Source organism: Thunnus albacares, chromosome 23 (genome assembly GCF_914725855.1).
Source record: "Thunnus albacares chromosome 23, fThuAlb1.1, whole genome shotgun sequence".
NCBI lineage: Eukaryota > Metazoa > Chordata > Actinopteri > Scombriformes > Scombridae > Thunnus > Thunnus albacares.
The window spans coordinates 2,037,655-2,047,817 of NC_058128.1; the positions used below are offsets into that span (position 1 = coordinate 2,037,655).

General features: G+C 36.8%; 1 protein-coding gene across 6 annotated transcripts in view; it reads left to right on the forward strand.

The window, feature by feature from the left end:
* phf21b (PHD finger protein 21B) overlaps positions 1-10,163 on the forward strand; it is a 108,112-nt gene that overhangs the window by 83,392 nt on the left and 14,557 nt on the right. The gene's annotated exons all lie outside the window — the stretch shown is intronic.

Consider the following 10,163-nt stretch of genomic DNA (forward strand, 5'->3'; position numbering starts at 1 on the left):
CAGCTCTAATCTTTATTCTCCTGTTTTATGGGTTAACTGTTTTGTTTTTTTGCAGCTGATCAATAATCAGTTTCACAATTTTAAAAGGATCCATGATAGCGGTGTACTCAGTAGGGAGGCATCTGATTGGCCGTCTTAAAAACGAACCTTTTCCTGCATCTGATTGGATGAACTTGAGTCAGTTTTACTCTTATTGATCAGTTTCAGAAGTCTTTAAACCCGTCACACACGAATTAAAAACTGCAGAAACATGGTGACTGAGCTGATGATGTCACCGATGATGTCACTGATGATGTCACTTGAGTCAGCAGACCTCTGCTGGAGGCTAGCGGCTCCAGGCTACATTAGCCGCTACTAGCATAGCACAGCACCATCTGTGCAGTTGCATTGTGGGTAATGTAGGCGACTGGTTGTCTGGTTCTGTTGCATCGATTTAGATCCTTTTTGAAATCAAACCGTCTATTGTGAGTTTGACAATGTTAGAGGCGTGAAATGCTAAATCTGTGGAGGTCGTACAGAATCTGACTGTATTTCAGAGCTGCAACAATTAGTTGATTAGTTGCCAACGTAAAATGTGAATATTTTCTGGTTTCTTTAGTCTCTATGACAGTAAACTGAATATCTTTGTGTTGTGGACAAAATAAGACATTTGAGGACGTCGTCTTGGACTTTGGCATTTAAATGGGCCAAATAACTAATCCATTAATTGAGAAAATATTAAAAATGATCTGTAAATGCATTCAAACCTAGACTGAAACCTCCAGTCAACTATAAATATGCCCTCAGACGTTGTAAACTACTAGTAGCTACAATTTAGCTGCTCTAAATTACAGCTACAAACTGTCCAGACTGCTGACAGTTGATTTCTGTGTTGACGTGTCGCGATGAAGGTGAAGAAATACTAGATTTACTCAGGAAAAAGCAAATAACTGTTATTATAAAGAACACTACAGACTGGGATCAATTCACAGTATAATACAGTATAATTTACTAACTCAGAAAAAAAGTGGATTTAGTTATTCAGACAGTTCAGAAGTTTTGACGAGTCACATATTTATTTATTTGTTTGCACATATAAAAAAAAATACAACAGTATGATTTGATTTGTACATAAGGACATCTACATATTATAAAAACACACTTCTACATACATATACTCAACTATATATGAATTCAAACATAAGAAGTTAAAAGCTGAAACAAGCCTCCAAACTCTCCTCAGAGTTGTTCTGCAGTAAAAGTACATAAGTATTATGAGCTTGATGTAGTTAAAGTATTGCAGTAAAAGTACATAAGTATTATGAGCTTGATGTAGTTAAAGTATTGCAGTAAAAGTACATAAGTATTATGAGCTTGATGTAGTTAAAGTATTGCAGTAAAAGTACATAAGTATTATGAGCTTGATGTAGTTAAAGTATTGCAGTAAAAGTAGTGGTTTGGTCCCTCTGACTGATATATTATTATATATGACATCATTAGATTATTAATAGTGAAGCATCAGTGTTAGAGCAGCATGTTACTGTTGTAGCTGCTGGAGGTGGAGCTAGTTTACACTACTTTATATACAGTTAGCTAGTTTAGTCCAGTGGTTCCCAACCTAGGGGTCGGGCCCCTCCAAAGGGTCAGCAGATAAATCTGAGGGGTGGTGAGATGATTAATGGGAGAGGAAAGAAGAAAAAACAAAGTTCTGATACACAAATCTGTTTTCAGTTTTTGGACTTTTTCTCTAATCTTTGATTTTTGCTGAAATATTGGATCATTTGAACATTTATTGAAATGAAAGCATGTGAGAAGTTTAGAGGGAAAAATCACTATTTGGTGGAGCTGTTAACAACTCATAGACATGTGAAATGTGACCCCGACTACACACTGCTTTTTGTAAGACGTCAAAAGACAAAAAGGTTGGAAACCACTGGTTTCATCTTTAACAATGTGTTGTATTTTAAAAGCTTGTTATATTATCCATTGTGTCAAATCTTCATCTGAAAAGTAACTAAAGCTGTCAAATAAATGTAGTGGAGTAGAAAGTACAATATTTCCCTCTGAAATGTAGAAAGTAGCATCACATGGAAATACTCAAGTAAAGTACAAGTACCTCAAAACTGTACTTAAATAAATGTATTTAGTTACTTTCTTCCTCTGGATGTGTCATGTCTGCTCCGACACAAACGCAGACATTTCCTGCGATAAAGCCGCTGCGTTTCATCAATGTGTCACTCCTCCTCCTCCTCCTCCTCCTCCTCCTCAGCCTCCCCGTCGGGTTGTCGGGTGCTGGAGGTGAACAGGTCAGGCGACGGGATTGTCTCCTCGCTCTTTATGGCTGTATTGTTGGGAGGGAGTGGGCGCTCTTCACCCAGCTGCCTGCCTGCGAGCACCAGGCAATAAAGAGGGAAAAAAAAAACCCTCGCAGGCCTCCACGCTGTTCTCGCCTTCATCATCAATCGAGAGTCATAAAGGCTCGACCAATCAGAGGCCGTGCTGGCTGGTGTGTGGACTGAGGAGAGGAGGGGGGGGGGGGGGAGGAGGAGGTCCCTCACACCACCTGGCCACTAATTTGGAGATCAATAATGAGGTGTAATGGGACTGCTGCTCTGCATGAGTGCACACATTATAGCTGCATTGTTTCAGTAACACAGTGAACTCTGAGCGACACACTGCAGGAACAAAACCATCATGTGTTTGACAGATTTAAAGTCCAGACGTCTATCAAACTTCTCCCAGACTAAATATGTCCAGGTGGAACTAATGCACAGAAAAAACACAAAATACTAGAGCTGCAACGATTAATCGATCAACAAAATGAACCAGTTGTCATGTGGGCAATTTGGTTTTGAGCACAAATGGTAAAAGTTTACTGGTTCCAGCTTCAAAAATGTGAATATTTTCTTTTTTAAATACTATTCTATGATGATAAACTGATTATTTTTGGGTTTTGGACATTTTTAAAAGTAACTGTGGACTTTGGGAACCTTTAATAGACATTTAGTTGCCCTACAATACACCTCAAAGCACTGAACCAATAAAATCAGACTCTCACTGTAAACTGCATGAATGTCTCCTGCTATGCAGAGAGAAATAAAACAAAGTTGGACTGACGTACGTTGTGTTTTTTATCAGTATCAGGTCAGGTACGTCCACCGTATTCATTATGACCTCTTTCACTTAATAGCTGTAAATATTTAGAAGTTTATTTGTGCAGCACAAATTCAAAAGTGCTTTATATAGAACATAAAAGCAACACAAGGCAGAATATAAAAAAAGACACTGAATTACAATTAAAGTATTAAATTGGAAATAGAAAGAAAAAAAGCTAAAATAGAGGAAGACCGATAAAACATCTCATCTGTACATAACAACTAAATCAAGTGATGTGTAAATCTCCACTTAGTAAACTCTCAGGACTGTTTTGCAGCATTTAATCATAAATCAATCACTTTCTTAAGTTATTAATAACCACTAACTAGTTTAAAACTTCCTAAATGAGGTTCCACCATTAAAACTTAAGAAATGTCTCATCTAGTGAACATGTAAATCTATTAAAACATCTGCACTGTTTACAACCAGTTTACCCACGACTGAAGTGCCCTGAGATGACTTTTGTTGTGATTTGGAGCTATATAAATAAAAATTGATTGATCGATTGATTGATTACTCACAAAGACATTTCTTAAGTTTCAGTGGTGAAACCAGATTTAGGAAATCAGTAGTTTGAAACTAATTAGTTAAAAGACTTCACACACAAACTTAGTTATTTATATCAGCTGCTGCAACACAGACCTGTTTGTTTGTTTGTTTGTTGGTCCTGAATCATTTAATTTTATAGTTGCACGTCTGGCGGTTTAATGATGGTATTCTGGGTTTCAGTTCTTGTGTCTGTTGTGTTAGCTAACAGTTATCTTGATGGTCAGAAGTCAGTTTCATTTTTATTTCTTCACAAATCAAACATAAAAATAATAATAAAAAGTCGTGTGCAGACGGAGGTTTAAGAGTTAAATTAACACAAGAAACTGAAATAGAATGTCACACACTGCACTGGTTTGTTATAACTAGCAGATAAAATAATCATTAATATTCTTCAGCGCACCGGTTGTTGTGGACTGAATGTGTTCGTCTACAGTTCAGGGCCGTTTTGTTCCAGTGTTCGTCTTTCACAGCTCTGAGTGGGAAAGCGGCCACTTGAAGGGGGCCATCCACCTTCCTCCGGCTTTGACGAGACTCGGAGGCGGATGGCAGAGAGATGACCTTGGCTGCTGTTTTAAAGAGGATAAAGATGTCTTTAGAAGGCGGAAGAGATGGAGAGCCATGAAAGAGAAGCAGGATCTTTCAAAAAAAGATCTCGCCTCCTTGTAGCCTCTCTCTTAGTTCCTCTGCGTCAAGCTAACAGGCGCTTAACAGAACCGCAAACATCTCCCATCCTAATGTCTATAAGGTGCCCAGTCTCTCAAAATACACTTTGATTTTTAGCTCTGAACTAAAGTTATGTGCAGGAGTGTCTCTACAGATATATATAGATCAATAAGATAAAGAATTTCAGTGAAGCCTTGTTTTGAAGGCACTTTCATTTTTAAATTTTCTGTGTAATTTACAGGAATTTAATGGCTGATTTTTAGGACATTTTACAGAAAGGGGGTGCAATTTATTACAAATTATAAGAAAAAACAGAAAAAAGTGTTAAGTTGGTTTAGTTGGTGCGTTTCCACTCATAGTAAGTAAGTAAGTAAGTAAGTAAGTTTTTGTTATGTAACTTACTATGTAAGTTACTTATTTACATAGTAAGTTAAGATGTACATTAAAAGCAAACATAGTAACAACAATATAAAGAGGTACAAAATAAAATAATATCAACAAAAACAAAACAGAAAAACATACATTTATTGTTTTTTTTATTTGTGTTCATATTTAGTTGTTAATTTGCAAAAAAAATCTTAAATTCTTGATAATTCTTTAAAAGACAGAAAAAAGTCTAGTTTTGTGTGTCCAATAATGTGTTAATATTCCACAGTCATTTAAAGGTAATTTTTTCAATAATTTCCCAACAGTAGTTGCCATTTAACTGTTAATGCTTAGCACATTTCTTTGAAAGAGTCATGCCATTTGGTAGTTTATGGAAAATATGATCATTATAGAGTTTTCTAGAGTATTTTCTGTCAATTAAAGAATCAAATTTATCAAGAATTTCTTTAAATTAACAACTACATATAAAGTCAAATACTGTGTAGTGAGTGGGAACTTGCAAACTAAACCAACTTTTCTGTTTTTCTTATAATTTGTACTAAATTGCACCACCCTTTCTGTAAAATGTCCTTAAATTTAACTGTTAAATACCTGCAAATTACACTGAAAATGACCAAGAAAATAGTATCAAATGAAAGGAACTGTAAAATTTCTCATTTGATAAAAATTAATTGTATTTATTATTTTAAAATAACTTAAACCTCCAGTTTTTAATGTTATAAAATATAAATATACAGTAGATTCTGGTGAGATTGCAGGGATTTAGTGGTTATGGAGGTTTTGGGAGTTCTTGTCAAACTTCCAGTCGATTTGAGAAGGTTTCAAGGATCCTTCTTGAGGTTGTAGGAGTCCTTGATCCAGTTCAACGCCTCCTGGAAGAGGTTTTAGATTCAAGGTTCGTTGTAGGGATCTTGGATGTTTTTCCAGGAGTTATTGAAGATGTTGTGGAGAAAGGTCGTGGAGGCGGTTCTGGCGTCCTCGTGGAGGTTTGAGGAGGATTTTGAGTTTATTCCAGGGATCAGTGAGGAGGATTGTAGATTTGATGGATCTGATGAGGAACAGCGTTGCCGTGGTAACTGTATTGTATTCCTGCTCGGACTGGGATCAGTGGAGTAGATGTAATGAATTTCTCACTTGCACAGACTGAACATTGACACCGAGCTTAAAACCATCAGCTGATCGATTGATTAGTCGATCGACAGAAATGTTTATTAAAGATTATCCAGCTACAGATTCTGCCCGTGTTATAAATCATAATTTCTTTTTCATTTTTGGACAAAATAAGCTGTTTCAGGGCATCACAGTGGAGTTTAAACTCTTGTAATGTTGCTTTTATTGGCTTATTTTTTTCTTTGAAATAAGTTTATAAGTAATTTCCATTCGCTTAAGATGTTTGCGGGAAAGGATTACATGTCGTTATGTACTAATTATGATTAAACTTGATAAGAAAATAACAAGGAACAGATTTAATTAATTTATTTGATATTCAAAGAAAAAGCAGATAAATTAGTAGTTAAATGGTGAATGATAGATGTCCGGTTGGTGGAGTTTAAAAGAAACTTTGAATTTAAAAAAAAAAAATTCACATCTCTGAGCTCATAACATTTTGTATTTTCGGTAGAAATAATTTCCCTTTTTTCTTAGAAATTCATATAATCAGGAGGCACTTAATGACTGTACTTTCCCCCACTTTCACTTTAATTAAAGTGTAATCACATACTGTAAACTGACTTTCTGGGACATTATTAGGAAATGAAGGAAACATGTTTTTTGTTCTTTTTTTCTATTTGAACTTCTGTTTTTAAAATGTCAGCATCTTATACAGGTGCGGTACAATTTCAATACTTTTTCACTGGAGGTGCAAAATTAGTTGTTTAATTGATTAGTTGCCAACTATTAAACTAATCGCCAACTATTTAGATAATCGATTAATCGTTTTAAGTCATTTTTTTAAAGAAAAAAAAGTCAAAATTCTCTGATTCCAGCTTCTTAAATGTGAATATTTTCTGGTTTCTTTAGTCTCCATGACAGTAAACTGAATATCTTTGGGTTTATGGACAAAACAAGACATTTGAGGACGACATCTTTGGCTTTGGGAAATATCAGTCAACATTTTTCACAATTTTCTGACATTTAATGGTCCAAACTACTAACCGATTAATTAATAATGAAGATAATCATTAGTTACACCCCTAATTTCCACTTTTAAACATGTCAGTTTCCAGCCGCCTTCATATTCTCTAAGCTATAAAAAATAAGCTATAGAAAATGTGAGTAGATATAAAGTATGTCAGTAGTAGCAGGATGAGTTATTGTTGTCTCATAAAGTTCACAAACATTTATAATCCCATATGTTGTATGAGGGAAGGTCAGGTTTCACCATAATTGTAACGCACTTAATAAAACTGGTTCTTATGGTTTATGGGGACGTTGAAAGCATCATTATTAGAAAAGAGTGTTTGCATGTGTCACAGTTCATCTCTGTCTCTCAGCTCAGAGAGCGTGAATGAAATGAAAAGCTTCTTCATGATGAAGATGGAGAGTAGTGAGGAGGAGAGTCCAGAGAGAGAGAGCGGACGTGACCTCAGACGGCGCCCTCTGCTGGCAGCTGGAGGAACTACAGGTGCAGAACTGTTTGATCTGCACCAATGTATCTGTTCGGTCAAATCATTTCATGTATAATAACAGTATACAGCTTGTAAAAATACCATCTACAACAGAAGAAAAAAAATCTACAGTATTTCACCTTAAATTTCCTTTTAATCGTTTTTAAGCATCATTTTTTTGGAGGACAAAACGATCTCCACTAGAATCTAAAAAAGTCAAGTCCCCCCTATTTAGCATTTATATGTCAGTATTTATAACACACTATAATGTAGTCATAAGCAGATACAAAGACATTTTAACTGTTAATTAATGTACAGTATTCTCCTATAAATACAATTTTTATATAGTTTGTTCAGCAGCAACACAGGAGGAGACACATCTGCTAACAACCACATTATAGTGTGTTATAAACTATTTATTAACAGTTTATAGATTATTAATGATGAGTTGGTTCTGTTTTGAGCTACTGGAGGGTTTTTTTTAAATCTTCATGAGGTGTAAATGTTTTTCTTCCTTTTTTTTCTTTCTTGAAAATAAAACCTTTAATTAGTTTTTAGCATCACAAATTTCACTAATATACTTGTGATCATTGACTCTTTTTTATTATAGTCCATTTATTTTATTTTGTTTATTTATTTATTAAAAAAAAAAGAAAAGTACAAACATCAAAAAATTTTCAGTGTATTTCAGTCATTTTTTTGCTTGTGAACTGTGACCGACGTGAGCCGAGTCGAGTACTCGTCGTCTATTTTGAGCCACGAAGCTCCGAACGTCGTCTCGCTTTGCTGCTGAGTTCACGTTTTTCGGGAGGATATGATGATGATGATGATGAAGATGATGATGGTGGTGCAGTCAGCGTCTGGTCCCCGGAGACAGAAAGACTTCCTCACAGATGATACGTGTCGTCTCTGCTCTGTCGTCTCGTTTTTGTCCTCGATTGCTGCGTGTGCACTTCCTCCTCCTCCTCCTCCCTCCTCCTCCTCCTCGTCTTCCTCCTCCCGCTGTGATGACAGGCCGATGGCAAACTCAGAACTTCAGCCCACCTTCAAATGACGACTTCATAACTACTTTCTCTATAATCCCTCCATCTCCTCTCTCTCTCCGTGTCCTCGGCTCACCACCTTATCTCTTCTCTCCTTTTTCCAAATAATTGTGTTTCCCAGTAAACATTCGATTTCTGAGAAAACTGTTTGCACTCAATGATCTGGAGTTTTTTTTTTTTTACTGATGTTGATGTGATTATAGAGTTAATGCTAAAAGTGCTGTTTCCTCAGCTTATTGTCATTATCTTAATCTTGTTTCAGAGGTTATTTTTAGCCATCTGGCAGTTTATAAAACTCACTGTAGTGGTAGTCGACCTAGAATACCAACATTTTGGGAAATCCACTTTAGTCTCATCTCTGTGGGTAAAAAAAAAGGACTAAATTTGGTGATAATGTTCAGTAGTGGAAAGTAACTAAGTGCATTTACTCAAGGGAACATCTGCAGCTGAGTTACATAATACTAATTACATTCTTCTGATTAAATTACCTTTTGTACAAGTTTACCATCCCAGCTGTAGTTTGTATGAAGCTTTTTGGATGTTTAACGTGGAGTAATGATGATGGATGATTGTTGCGGTATTTATTGTGTTTCTGCATCTTTAGTCTTCTTAAAGCAGCTATAATTGATACTTTTTAATCATAACTGTGTCTGATGTGTCAGTGTGTAATGTGTTGGTGAGAATTATCAGAGACTCTGCAGCTCCTCTCGGCTTTACGGAGCTTTATAGTGAGTTTCAGCTCATTGTTTATCTGTCCGGCTGCAACTTTTACTGTTCTGGTTCACTCTCAGCGTCTCATAGCGTCGTTTTCAGAGAAAAAGCTGTAAAAAGCACAGACTGTATAAAAATATGGACGTAGTTACCGTGACGTCACTCGTTGGTTTCTGAAGAGCGGTTTTGAAGCTCAAAGTGAGCCGCTCCGGCCGTCGCCATCTTGGCAGTGCGTGATGCTGCCTAACTCCCAGCCAATCAAAAATGGGCAAAGAGGCGGGCCGAATGGCTGAAACAAGCCACCTAGCGGCTGGCGGACCTGTCACTCAAAGCAGCCATGTCCTTCATTATGTATAACTTTACAGCGTAATAAAACTTAATAAAAAGGGGTGAGTTATAAAAAAAATTCACCCCCCGTACAGTTGTCATGAAAGAGGAAACATTGGCTTCATTTTACAGCCCCGGAGGTTGCTGCTTGGTAAAAAGCCGCTGTACACTACCTGCAAACAGACACAGTTAGTTGTAGACTAGCTGGTGAACATAGTGGAGCATTTAGCAGCTAAAGAGCCAAATATTTCCCTCAGGAGTTGGTAGAGAACAAAAACAGAGCTAAAAGAGAGTGAATATTGGACTTACATTCACCAGGTGGACAGAAACACGACTCCACATGAATGATAATGTTGCTCCATAACTGCTGGATGTGGAAATAAACAACTGTTTGCTAACAAGTTCAACATATCGACTTAAAAGCTGATGATGTGTGTTAGTGTTTGTACTTGTTTCTGATGGAAACTCGTGTTCATGCAGGTTTAAAGACAAAAAAAAGTCTAGACTTCCTGTTCAGGATGTTTAGTCTAGATTAGCAAAAAAAAAGACTGGAAGCAGGGGGAAACTGCTAGCCTGGCTGTAGCATATATTTTCAGATATTGACACCCCCCCCCCCCCCCCCCCCCCCCCCCTCCGTCTGGTTTATCACAGCAGGTTTGTCAGATTTGGGGGAGGGAGGAGGATGGAGGAGGGCTGTCAGCGTTCACTGCAGAGCTGTCATCTGTCTCACAGACGGGATTGA